Below are 14,372 nucleotides of genomic sequence, written 5' to 3'. Positions count from 1 at the left end.
TTGGCCATGTTTTAATCAAAGATATCTGTAATTAGATATTATTGGTTTTATAGGGAAATACATTTATTTGACAGTATTTCCTTTTTCAAATATTTTCTTTAGTATTTTTCCAAATTTGATTATTTCTTTCATTTTACATGAAAGAAAAAAAAATTTGGCTTTATTAAAGTCCACATTCAGAACAGCATATCATTATACTATTGAGATTTTCTTTCTTCAAATGAAACAAAAGGTTTTGTTAGACAAATAAAATTCCCAATAGGTCTTATCACATCCCACTCTGCTACTGTAATGCCATCTGTGTTCTTTTTGTATAAATTTTTATGTTTTTTTTCTTTTCTTTTCTTTTCTTTCTTTCTTTCTTTCTTTCTTTATTTTTTTTTCTTTTCTTTTTTTTTAATGGTACTGGGTTCCTGTAAACCCTTCTACCTCTGGGCTACACTCCCAAATACCTATTTTTTTTATATATTTTTATTTGGAAACAGGGTCGCTTAAGCCAGCGAGGCTGGCTTCAAATCTGCGCAATCCTCCTGTCTCTGCCTCCTAAGCACGGGAATTACAAGCGTGCACCACCACGCCCAGCTTGTATGATGTTTTTAACATGGAGTCCCTAGGTCAGTGTCAGTGAGTGTTGGTAGAAAATACAGAATAGAAACAAAGTATAGAATTAATCAATAAATTGGAGAACCATGGTTTACACAGGTGTGTGCCTATCATCCTCTGTTTCACATATATATGCCAAATTATCTCAGAGCACAAAAAGTGAAAGTTTTAGAATAATAGAAATATAGATATTTGACACATGTTCAGATATTTTGCCATTACTTTATATGATTTCACTGGCAATTTCGTTTGGTGTTCACAGCATTTTATTTTTCTGTTCCATGGCTACTCCATCATCTAGAATCGGTTGTTTGGGTTACTCTAATGTGCCCAACAATCAGTTTAATACATTTCTGCTCAAACAGTGAGCAGTCACATGCCACCTGCTGAGCACTGTAACTGATCACTGAGCAGACAATTTTGACAAACTGGCCCCAGGGGACTCTTGTACTTTTTTTTTTTTTTTTAACAAATGGTAGCTCAGTGGGATTACAGTGCAGGAATGTAACCCAAAAGCAAACAGAAAATGGAGGGGGATAAAGATAAAAGCCAATAAGTGTAGGAAAAAACCTGTGAAATATAAAAGTATTGAAAGATTATTTTTTAAAAAGCATGAACACAGCAAGAAATGGATTTACTTAAAATGGTCTCAGAATTAGAAAGAAACATTAAAATACTACCCAGTATGATGAATAATATAAATTAAAAATATGACAAACAGGAATTCAGGACATGAGAAAGAGTAAACATATAACACCTAGAAAGTTTTGCTAATAAAGTGGAAGAACAGAGACATAATGTCCCATGCAGCAGAAAAACACAAGTAAAAACTATAGGTATAAATATACAAACAGACACACAGGCATACACAGAAACACACACACACACACACCACACACACACATACCAGCAGCAGCAATTCCTAAAGGATGTAGTTAATTGATACGGCACATATTTTCCATGTATGAAGTTTAGAGTTCCAGTTCCATAGTCCCTTTATGAATACTTACAGGAGTTCCATAAATATACATGTCTGCAAGAAAAACAGGTACACTATATAGAACATTTGCATATGTAAAACACTAAGAGAAAACAGTTTTTCTTCTTCTAACCTGTACAAGTGTTAATTGTATTTATTGTTTCCCAAATGTGTGTTTTTTTCTGAAACAGAATTGTGTGCCTTTACTGTACGATGTGCTTACAGAACATTGCAGTGGGGAAAATACATGGATATGAACTCCCCAGAGAAGATTAAGACTCCTGTTAAGAGATGCAAGCTGGACTCCAGACACAGGGTGTGGACACCTATAAGTTTGATCCCACTTGGCTGAGGGTGCTAGTGAAGGTAGTGAGAGCCACAGGTGGTACATAATTTTCCCTTGACTCAGCTTGGAGGACCTGCAAGGAAAGAAAGAAGGGTGATTGCCTTGTTTGATGCTGAGGAGGAAGACTGTGGTCCCTTGTGCTTGCATCTGCCCATGGAGAATCTGCCCGCTGCACATCAGTTACTCAAGTCTTGCCTGGAAGGAAGGTCTGTTTGAGATCAGACTCTAGGTAAGTGGACCCTCAAGCTTTTGTGACTGCTCTAATCTGGTAAATATCTGCCCTCTAAAACTATGTAGTAATATCTTCTTTTAATGAAGGCACAGAAGCTGGCTTTTGGTAGAAAACCATTCTAGTGTTATTTTGGCAAGGTTCAGAATAGAAAAAGATGAATAAAAGCACAAAGCAGAAATTCACATCTTAGAGAAAATTAAGTGAGTGATTCCTTGAGAAGAGAATCGTCTCTTTTCGAGGGTGGGGGCGGTGACAAATGCATATGCATTAAAAGGACTACATAGCTATTTTATGACTTCTTTGGAAAAGGAAATACTTAAAAATTTAAAATGTTTCTTATAAGTCTAGAAATTCCACTACTATTTTTTCACAATTAAATATAAAATTATTTTAACAAGTCAGTTTAAATAAAACTATTCACAAATATAGTATGATTAAACATTCACATAAAGACTATTAAAATAGCTAATGAATTTCTTTAAACACGGCTTTTAAAATTTCTTTCTTTCTTTCTTTCTTTCTTTCTTTCTTTCTTTCTTTTTTTGCAGTACTAGGGATGGAATACAGGGACATTCTACCTCAAAGCTACACCTCCAGCCCACTTTTTCTTAATTATTTATTTTGAAACAGGGTCTCACTGAGTTGCAAAGGGCCTAATTAAGTAGCTTAGTCTGGCTGTGAACCAGAATCTTCCTGTCTCGGCCTCCCAAATGCTGGGATTACAAGCATGCACCACCACACTGGGCCTAAACAAAGTTTTCTGATACCTATAATTTTAAGGTGTAGAGGAAGTAGGCTTAGGGACACATGAGTCATATATTCTTCATTGAAAGATGCTGCTTTCCTGGTGAGCTCACAAGTATACCCGTTTATAAATTCTAGATTTTATAGATTTTGTCTATCATGACCTTCTTTCTTGTCTATCATGTCTTTGAGATTCCTCCTTGGTGAGTCTCGGTAGAGCGTTCCATACTTCAGTCACCTCACTCTGTTATTCTCATTCCCACCCACTTTTCTGCTCTTCCTCCCTTTAATGGAGCTCTTTGTTTTCATTTTCTAAATGAACCCTTTCAGGTTTTACATCACAGTGTTACGTTAGCGAGTTTCAGAATAGAAAAAGGTGAATAAAAGCACAAAGAAGAAATTCACATCTTAGAGAAAATTGAGTGATTCCTTGAAAATAGAATGGTGTCTTTTTGAGGGCAGGGGTGGTGACAAATTAATAAGCATTAAAATGAGTTTCTATACAGGGACTATATAGCTATTATATGGCTTCTTTGGAAAAAGAAATACTTAACAATTTTAAATGTTTCTTCTAATTCTAGAAATTCCATTACATACATTATATTATTTCTTCCATCATAATGTAATCTACAGCCCCTACTCAACATAGTTAATTAAATCCCACTGGAAATAGTGATCTAAACTACACAATGGAGCAGAATAGAAGACCCAGAACAAGTCCACACACTTACAGCCAATTGATTTTTGACAAAGAGGCCAAAAACATACACTGAAAAATTGATAGCTTGTTCAACAAATGCTGTTGGCAAATCTGGTTAACCAAATGCAGAAAACTGGAAATTAATCCCACTTTCTCACCCTGCACAAGAGTCAATTCAAGATGGATCAAAGACTTGAAAATTATACCAGTGACCTTGAGACTCCTTGAAGAGGGCATAGGTCCAACACTGTAACACACAGGCACAAATAACATTCTCAACAAGACCCCAAAGGCACAACAAACTAAAAGGTGAATTAATACATGAGATTGCATGAAACTGAAGAGCTTCTGTACAGCAAAAGAAACTGTCAAGAACCTCAATCGAAAGCCAACAGAATGGGAGAAGATTTTCACCACCTACTCCTCTGATAGAGGACTAATATAATATCTAGAATATACAGAGAACTCAAGAAACTCAACACTAAAAAATAGGCAAGTGAACTAAATAGACACTTCATGAAAGAAGAAATTCAAATGGCCAATAAATGCATGAAAAAATGCTCAACATCATTGGCAATCAGAGAGATGCAAATCACCCTGAGATTTCACCTTACCCCAACTAAAATGGCAACCATTCAAAGCACAAACAACAAGAAGTGCTAGTGAGGATGTGGAGAAGTGGGAACTCTAAAACATTATTGGTGGGATTGCAAATTAGTGCAATCACCTTGGAAAACAGTATGGAGAGTCCTCAGAAGAATGGGAACAAATCTACCATTTGATCCAGCAATACCACTTCTGGGTATCTACTCAAAAGAAAGGAAACCAAACTACCAAAGTAATGCATGTGCATCTATGTTCATAGCTGTACAATTTACCATAGTTAAACTATGGAACCAGCCAAGATGTCCACCAAAAGATGAACAGATTACAAAACTGTGGGATATGTACACAATGGAATTTTACTCACCCATTAAAAAAGAACACAATTGCAGCATTTACAGGGAAATGGAAGGATCTTGAGGACATTATGCTAAGTGAGATTAGTCAGTTGCAAAAAGTAAGGAATCAGATGCTTTCCCTAATACGTGAAAGCTAAGGTGAAAGGAATCATAGGAGGAACTCCAGATAAAAAAGGAGATCCTAGAGAGGAACAAATAAGGCAACCTAACTGTGGGGATGGGATGGGGGAGAAGGAAACTCCTTAAAGTGCACGATGTACTTATTCATATAATAGTCAACCACTAAGCCAAGCATGAAAGGGAGGGATGGAGAGGGATTTGGATGGGGACTGGGTGGGGGCTGACTGGTTGATGTGTGCATTTATGTCTACACAAATTTTTTGCTTCATTATGATATATAAATACAATGCACTGATAAAAATTTTAAAAAACTATACAAAGAGGCACACTTGAGTCAATATATTATTTGTAGTGAGATCCCCATTTAGTAATGATGCTCTTCTGCAGGTGCTGGTAATGTTGCTTCATACCCTGGAGTATCAACCTTCTGCAGGAGCCAGCTCCCAAGGAGTCTCTTTGAGCAAGTCCAAGGTCATGCTCCCATTCCAGGGGCGGCTCACATCTAATGACTGGTCTACCTAGAGGACCCTCATTTAAATCCAGAAGCTGTGATGGGCCATCTCAACCTTAAAGTCACCAAGGGGCCAGCTGACACTGCCAAGGCCTTTGTTGTGACGATGCTGCTGCAGCTCAACTTTCCTTCCGCTGGATTCTGCTTTCCTCCTCTATAGACAGAATTTTTGTATTTCCCAGAATTTGTCTGCTGAAATCTTACCTCTTAGGGTGAGGGGGTTTGGAAGTGGGGCCTTTGTTGTGTGATTTGGTTATGAGGACTCTGCTGCCTTTATAAAAGACATCTTGGAGAGCTTCTTCATCATGAGAGAACACAGGAAGAAGGAACCAACTGTGAACCTTGAACCGGCCCTCACCAAAGTTCACCATCATGGACTTCCAGCCTCCAGAACTGTGAAAAACAAGTTTTCCGTATTTATAAGCTTCCTGGCCTATTGTAACTGGTTACAATAGCCCACATGGCCTAAGACATCTTCCTCCCCCTCAAAGCTGCTAATCCAGAGACTGTTTTCTGGGAAACTTTCTGCATAGAATTTTCATCTCAGAGTAGGCTCTCTAGGCAACACTACCTGCAGCAGTCCCTTATTAGTTAAAAATATATACTAAGTGAGATAAAGTAATGATGTTTGAAATAGGAGAAAATGACTAGTGTGGAGAGCATAACAAATAAATTATGAGAATTGTGAAGGGAAATAACCAAGAGTTTCAAAACCTAAAAATGAAATTTTTTAGTTGAAATATCTTGGTAGTATCCATCTGGAAATTTATTGCATAGCAACTGACGGCAAAAAAAAAAAAATGTTAAAAAGATTATCTAAATAGAAAATTTTCATTGTACTATAGGACTGTTTATCTATCACAGTTGAAATTTCATAGTAATTTAAATTACCTTTGTGTTTCCAGCAGTTTTGAGGTATACAATGTTATTACTTCCAGGAGACATGATTTTAGGTTCATCAATTACTAGTCCAAAGATTCTTATTTTTCATCTAACTGAAGAACCAGAAGATAAATGCCTGATTATGAAAACTAGGGATGGTATAACAACCTATTTGAAAAATAATTCCCAAAAGATATTAGCTGTGAAAACCACTGAAAGATATTTCCTTGGTTTTGGTCACGGTAAGTTCACATCTGGCATTTGGTCAATCACTCATTAAATATTAATTAGAATTATTTATGCAATCTCAATGCTCTTTTACCCATTTAATGAGGAAAAAATAAAGGAAAGAGTATCTTCAGAGGATAGCTGGGTTCTTTCTCACTGATCTGTAGATTGCTTATTCAATTTAAATAAATTTCTTTTCCCTCATTTCTCTGAACCCTAGGCTTGAAATAAAAAACAATGAATTAAGTGCAAAGAAAAAATCTTTACTCCTCAGCATGCAATTTTCTTCCAAATAAAGTCAATCCTGCTAATATTTATTAATACACAAAAGATAATCACTGCATCATTTAACATTTCCTGAGTCCATACTGTTTTAAATATATAGAATTATTTTCAAATAGCACGATTCTAAAACTGAGGTGTTTTATACAAATAAAGCTATGAATATATTTAGCAATAGCTAAGTCATGCTACAAAAATTTGACTTTCTCTCTCCTTTCTTTCTTTCTTTTCTTTTTGTTTGTTTTTTGTGGTGCTAGGGAGTGAACAGAGGGACATTCTAGGCATTCTATCTCCTAGCTATACACTCAATTATTTTTTTGTTTTTGTTTTGAAACGGATTCTCACTAGGTTGCTGAAAGTCTTTGTACATTGCTAAGGCTATCCTCAAACCTCTGGGCCTCCTGTCTCAGTCTCCCAACAACTGGGATTATAGGCATATGCCACCACGTCTGGGTATATTTGGCTCTTAAATGCGCCAAAAACTTGAAACTATTCAGGAGATGTGAGTATTTATAAATATTTTAAATTCTAGGATAGCAACACGTTTCAATGAATTCATATACATTTTCAATAGATATTTGAGCCTCTCTTACATGCTATGAATGTGTTCAAAGAGTTTCTGAAGTAAATGTGACATTTTGTCCACACAGCCAGAGCTCACCTTCCATTGGGGTGACTACTGACAAGTTCCAGTACAGCAAGAAAAGTAGGTCCTCAACTAGACAATGTCCATGGAGAAGGGTGGCATGGAGGGAGGGATGGAGAGAGAGAGAGAGAGAGAGAGAGAGAGAGAGAGAGAGAGAGAGAGAGAGAGAGAGGCATACCATACACTGACCATACCCTGAGGAATGGGATGTGATCAGGGAAGATTGTTTTAACAATCCAAAGGATGAGTAAGGCATATGTGAGTTACAATAAGTGTATAAGGAAGACAGAGAAGAAAGATTGCAAAACTAGAAGTTGTGAGGAACACTGGCACAGTATGATAGTAACAACTGTTTCCATGTCACTGAACAAAAATGTATATGCATGTGTGTAGGTTCATGTGTGTGTGTGTGTTTGAGGGTTCCTGCATGTTTTCCTGATATCTATGGGAGACGAAAAATTTTTCTTCAGATTTTTATAATTTGGAACGAATCTCTAGCAAAATTAGAAAACAAGAGAAAAATAAACATAAGGTTTTTACACATACTTCTTATATACACAAGAGACATCCAGGAAATGAATAATTCAAGAGGTGCTTTAAATTCTAGCTTTTAAACATCTTCAGGAACAGTAAATTTTCAGAGTAGTAAAAGATAAAAGAAAATGACTTTGAGTCTATAGCAGCAGCTGCTTGGAGGAAGGCAAATAGATAAGGCTCTTTGATAGAGTTTACTAGTGCACATCCCTCTGGTGCCATCTCTAGGCCAGAAGGGTATAAAGTGGTCTTTAGTGGTTACTTTTGTTCTCCTTCATAAGGATACCATTGTCTTAGTGAATCTAAGTGCTTCTTTGAGGCAAATAGGTTCAGTTCAATAATCCTTCACATTTTGTGATAACATATTCATCAGATGAGTATGACTATGAGATAGTAAGACATTAATACGCATCTTCTGTGTTCATTAAAAAATTATAGCTTTATTCTAAATTCCATGGAAGCTAATGAAAGATATTGCAACTTTCAGCTACTCAGGAAAGATGAATTTTGGACTGTAAGAGATTATTTGCTATTAATCTACTTCAAATGTATGACCAGGGTTAGAATAGAAGTTGGTCTTTGTATTTTTTCCTGTGGTCTTTGTTATATAAAACAAAGAAGACCAGATGTGCACAGGAAGGCTACACCAGAGATTGTCAGAGGGGACCACCTGGGATTATTTTATAATTAATCTGAAGAGGAGGTCTTGGAAGATGGCTATTTTTAAAAAGTCTCTTTTGGTGGCATTAGTGGGTATTGAAGTTTAAAACCTCTAACTTCTTTTAGTCATGGAAAATAAAAAAATAAAATAAAATGTAGAATTTTGTAACCTGGCATGGTGGTGCATGCTTGTAATTCCAGTACTTGGGAGGCTGAGACGGGAGAATTGCAGGTTTGCAGCCAGCCTCATCTACTTAGTGAGTCTCTCTGCAACGTGGTGAGATCCTGATACAAAATAAAGGATAAAAAATTGGGCTAGGGGTGTAGTTCAGAGTAGAATTGCCCTGTTTCAATCCCTAGTACTGCAAAAAAAGAAAAGAAAATGTAGAATTCTGTGAAAGGAAACTGAATTAGTTTGAGCATTTGAGATGTATGTATCCTTTTATTGTCTAGTGTTTACTAGGTATTAAATAGGATATTGTAAAAAAATGAATGCATTTTGAGCCAGTTGTGGTGGTGTACACCTGTAATCCCAGTAGTTGGAAGACTGAGACAGGAGGATCACAGATTCGAGGATAGTCTCAGAAACTTAGTGAGACCCTATTTAAAAAAAATTATTGGTGCATTGTAGTCATGCATCTTAATGGGATATAAGATGGTAGAGGCATACATGCACACATCACTCATTTAGCTCTTCCCCAATTCTGACTCCATTACCTCCTCCCTCCCTCCATTTCATATTTGGCTTAGTGATTGACTTTGACATGTTTGTGAATGTACATCATGTACATTAGGGAATTTCCCTCTTTCCCTCTCCCATCCCCCTTAATTAAATCACCTTATTTGCTTATCTATGGATTTTTCCTTCCTTTTCTAGAGTTCCCCCTATGACCCTTTTTCTCTCTAGTTTCCCCACATTAGAGAGAATATCCAGTTTCTTACATTTTGTGACTGAGTAATCTCACTTAATATTCACCAGTTCCATCCATTTCACTGCAAACGACATAATTTTGTTCTTCTTTATGACTCAGTAAAATTCCATTTTGTACATATCCCATAGTTTTGTAACTCATTCATCTGTTGATGGACATCTTGGTTGATTCCATAATTTGGTAATTGTGAATTGTGCAGCTATGAACATAGATGCATATACATTAGTTTGTAGCTTGGGTTTCATTCTTTTGGGTAGATATCCAAAAGTGGTATCACTGAATCATATGGTAGATTCATTTCCATTCTCCTGAAGATCCTCCATACTGTTTTTCAATGTGTTTGCACTAATTTGCAATCCTGCAAACAATGTATTAGAGTTCCCACTTCTCCACATCCTGGCCAGCATTTATTGTTGTTTGTTTTGAATGTTTGCATTCTAGTTGGGGCTAGGTGAAATCTCAGGGTAGTTTTGATTTGCATTTCTCTGATTTCTAGTGATAGAGCATTTTTTATACATTTATTGGCCACTTGAATTTCTTCTTTTGTGAAGTGTCTATTGAGTTTCCTTGCTCTTTTTTATTAGGTTATTTGTTTTCTTAACTGGAGTTAAGCCTTGAGTTCTCTGTATATTGTAGATATTAATCCTTTATCAGAGAAGTAGTTGGCAAAATTTTCTTCCATTCTGTTGGCTCTCTGTTGGAGTTCTTGATAGTTTCCTTTGCTGTACAGAAGCTCCTCAGTTTATTGATCCTCCTTTTAATTTCTTGTGCCTTTGGAATCTTGTTGAGAAAATTTTTACCTGTGCCTGTGTGTTGACGTGTTGTGCTTATACCCTCTTCAAGGAGTTGCAAGGTCTCTCTGGTCTAGTTCCAAGTCTTTTATCCATCTTGAATTGACTCTTGTGCAGGGTGAGAAAGTAGAGTTTAGTTCCTTTTTCTGCATATGGTTAACCAGTTTTCCCAATACTATTTGTTGAAGAGGCTATCTTTTTTTCAATGTAGGTTTTTTACCCCTTTGTTAAAAATTAATTGGCTTGCGGAGCGTGGTGGCGCACACTTTTAATTCCCGCACTTGGGAGGCAGAGACAGGAAGATTATGCAGGTTCAAAGCCAGCCGCGCTGGCTTAAGAGACCCTGTTTCCACATAAAGAAGTATAAAAATAGGTCTGGGAGTGTAGCCCGTGGGAATGTAGCTGGAGGCAGAAGGGCTTCTAGGAACCCCAGTACCACCAAATAAATAAATAAATAAATAAATAAATAAATAAATAAATAAATAAGAGATACCATCTTTCCAAATAAAATATAAAATAGGTCTGGGAGTGTAGCCCGGAGGTAGAAGGGTTCCATCCCCAGTACCACCAAAAAAAAAAAAAAAAAAAAATCTATTGGCTGCAATTGTGCAGATTTGTTTCTGAATCTTCTATTCTACTCCAATTGTCTATGTATCTGTTTTTCTTTACCAACATCATGCTGCTTTTATTACAATGAATTTGTAGTATAGTTTGAAGTCAGGTGTTGTGATGCCTCCTGCATGGTTCTTGTTGCTGAGAACTATTTGGCTATTATCGTTGTTTTGTTGTTACAAATGAAATTAAGGACTGATTTCTTCTATTTCTGTGAGGGATGGCCTTGGTAATTTAATGGAACAGGGCTTGGGTGTGGCTTCCAGGTAGAATGCTCCTGGGTTCTTTCCCTAATACCCTCCAAAGCATTTTCAAGAAAGTTTATGAACTTTCTACCTTAGGGTAGAACAAGAACAATTAAGAGTTGAAGTCTATGCCCTATAACACTGTAAGCTTACTATTACTCAAACATCTTCCATGTTTATAAATATATGTACCATTGCTAACTGAAATAATATTTTTCAAACTAACCACATGGAATCATCCTACTGTGCTTAAGGCTGATTGCTGCCTTCACTTGCAAGAGAAAATGGTCTATTACTGTGATAAAGCAACAGTCACAGGATGCGATGCCTGCAGCTACTGCTAGACTGTGGACTCTGCAAAGGGAAAATAACTCATGTGGAAACCCTTCGGTGGTCCCTGATCCCAGACATTTATTGAATAGCTTTGAGTGTGAAAAGAGGAGAGAGAAAGTTGTAGGTTATGTTTTCAGAGATGCTTATTTGAAAGGTGGATGAGCAGAGAGCAAAGGGGATGAAAGTTATTTTAAGGAGTATTTTGCCTGACTGAAAAAAAAATAGAAATATAGACGGTAGGTACAAACATTTATAAGTATGCGTTATTGATTTGGAGGGAAACATGACACATGACTATTTGTGGTATAAATGGGCTGTGTCTGGGATGCAGGGCAAAGGAGAGTAGCTCCACAATTCTATTCTTATTTGCATAAAGGCTGTGTGGAGATCTGGGCGAACAGGTCCTCTGGGAAATTCTCCAAGCTTTGAGTGATCCAAACAGTCGGAGGTTAGAATGAGTCAAATGCTATTATCCTCTATTTTGTGGCTTCTACTTTGTCAGAAGTTTTGTTTCTTTTTTCTATTTGACTTGTGACTGTGGAGTCACAGACAGGAAAGGGAAACTTTCAAAAACTTCTTGCCCCTCTTTGGATAGAATTAAAAAGGATGGAGTGAATACCAAATCACTATGGGTGTTATATAATTTCATACAAATGCTTCAAAGTATATGTTCAGATTCGTTCTAATCATCCACATGGAAATAAGTCACACTCTTCATATCTACAACTATCAGTATGAATCAATAGGCTTGTATTAAGCATTCTGTCAATTTTCTTTGTTATTATGACTGCTATTATAAATATCAAATGCATGTTTTCCCTTTACTAATATATGTTGGGGTTATGTTGAGCACAAAATAAGACCATTTTAGACCATTTCTAGAATATTATTTGTTATATTAATTTGGAAATAATGCAAATTCTTTACCATAAACTATTTGTAATTTTCTAGAGATTAACAAGCTTCTGGGTTATCACAATATTTACTAAAAGGGAGACATATAAATCAGATATTTGAGATTCAAAATATACAAACCCAATATGTAGGACATAATCCAACCTAAGCCTTCATATTCCATTTCCTACAAAGTCAATATAAAAGACCTTATTAAAGATTCAGTAAAATCGAATACAAGGACCAGCTTCTTATTGTGTCTTCCTTGCTGCTTATCTGATTTAGAAATGAAGTTAAGATGTTGAAGTCACTACTGACACAGAATATGGAGTGTGATTTGATTCTGCCATTAATGACCTGTGCAAGTCTCAAGTCATCTTTTAACCTTTGTGAAATCCGCATGCACTGTGTCAAAAGGGAATTAATTATAAGGTTAATAAGATTATGTCTGTAGAGTATTTTAAGCTCTTTTATTCTCAAAGTGAGAAATAAATGTGATGTTTTATTATCATTGGCTTCAAAGAGTTTTGGCTTTCATAGCAGTGGAGAGAGAGAGAGAGAGAGAGAGAGAGAGAGAGAGAGAGAGAGAGAGAGAGAGAAGGGAAGGAATATAGGAATATGAATCTGGAATATGAATCTGGCTGGTGATGTTGAAATAAATGATGTTAGGGCCAAAAATTCAAGGAGAAACTAAAGAGACAGAACTAGGAAAACCTCATTTCATTGATATATTAGTAGTGAGAACCAGCTAGAGCAAGATTGAATCCTAAATAAACTATTCAGGCAAAACCCATCTCTCTCTCTCTCCCTCTCTCTCTCTCTCTCTCTCTCTCTCTCTCTCTCTCTCTCTCTCTCTCTCTCTCACACACACACACACACACAGTCTTTTTAATTCACTTCTCTGTTATTAAATCTAATGTATTACGAGGATAAGTAAAATCAGTCTAATTTTACTTCTGACTGCATTTCTTAATGGATGTGTTAATGGAATTTCTGTACATGTTTAATGTTGCATATATTAATGAAAAATATAGCAGACAATTTCTGTTAGATTAGTTCAAAACACAGCTACTTAGCGCTAAGACGTTACATCTATAACTATAATCTCATTCAAAATGGGTGATATTAAGAGGAAAATTTTAACATTTTATGGTTGTTGTTGAACTATTGTTATGAAATCAAAAGTGACACATTTTTAACATAGTTTATCATTTGCAGCTATTTAAGCTTAACCGAAGGCAAAAAATTTCAGCTCCATATATCTAATAGTGCTCATTGAAATGTAAATCACCATAAATGACACACACATGTAGAAGCAAATGGACAAACAGCAGAAAAAAATAATGCATTACCTCTGTGCAGCCATTTGTCTTCCCATAGCATGAGTAAAGCTTAAGTCAGATACAATTAAATGGACGAAAGCTTTAACAGTGACTTTTGAACTGCTTGAATTAACAGAATCAATCCTCATAAATTAAGCTATCAGTGATCTATGATACAATTAAGTTCCATAATCAAAAAATGCTGCAATGTATGCCGTGTCACTTGTGCTATTTCTGACGCTGAATGTTAACTACTGCTGGCTAACTCTTCCTGCCGGGTTGTGTAAAACTCCATCTGGCACACAAGACTAATGTTATGATACGCGACTTCTTTTCTATTCTTCAATTTAGGCTGACATCTGGTGGTCCAGGGGAACGGCAAGCAATGTTTCTGAATGTAAACCAATTCACAAATGCGGCTTTTTTCAATTTTCCCTTTGTCTTTCTGAAGTGTTGGAAATTGCGACCAAACCAGTTAATTATATGGAAATTCATGGAGAACAACAATTTAAGCAGCAGAACAATAAGGGTGAAAAAATTGACCTTCACATGATGAATTATATACGTGCGAGTATATCGAACTCTGGGGTGACTAAAAGGCATCAATAGAAAGCACCGTATATTGGCCAATTAGACCCACTCAGAAAGGGGACAATTTAATGGCACCACACTGGGGCTTCTAATGGGAATGTGGTACATGTAAGATTTCTTTCTTTCTCCTTGTCAGGTTAGTTGTAGGGAGGGAAATGAAGGGAATGAGGGGGAGTGGAGAGAACTACTGTGCATAGTTACAAATTATGTTTAAACAGGCATA

Source organism: Muscardinus avellanarius (genome assembly GCF_963383645.1).
Source record: "Muscardinus avellanarius genome assembly, chromosome: 6".
Classification (NCBI taxonomy): domain Eukaryota; kingdom Metazoa; phylum Chordata; class Mammalia; order Rodentia; family Gliridae; genus Muscardinus; species Muscardinus avellanarius.
The sequence above is the reverse complement of the archived record's forward strand: the minus strand, read 5'-3'. Positions refer to the sequence as shown.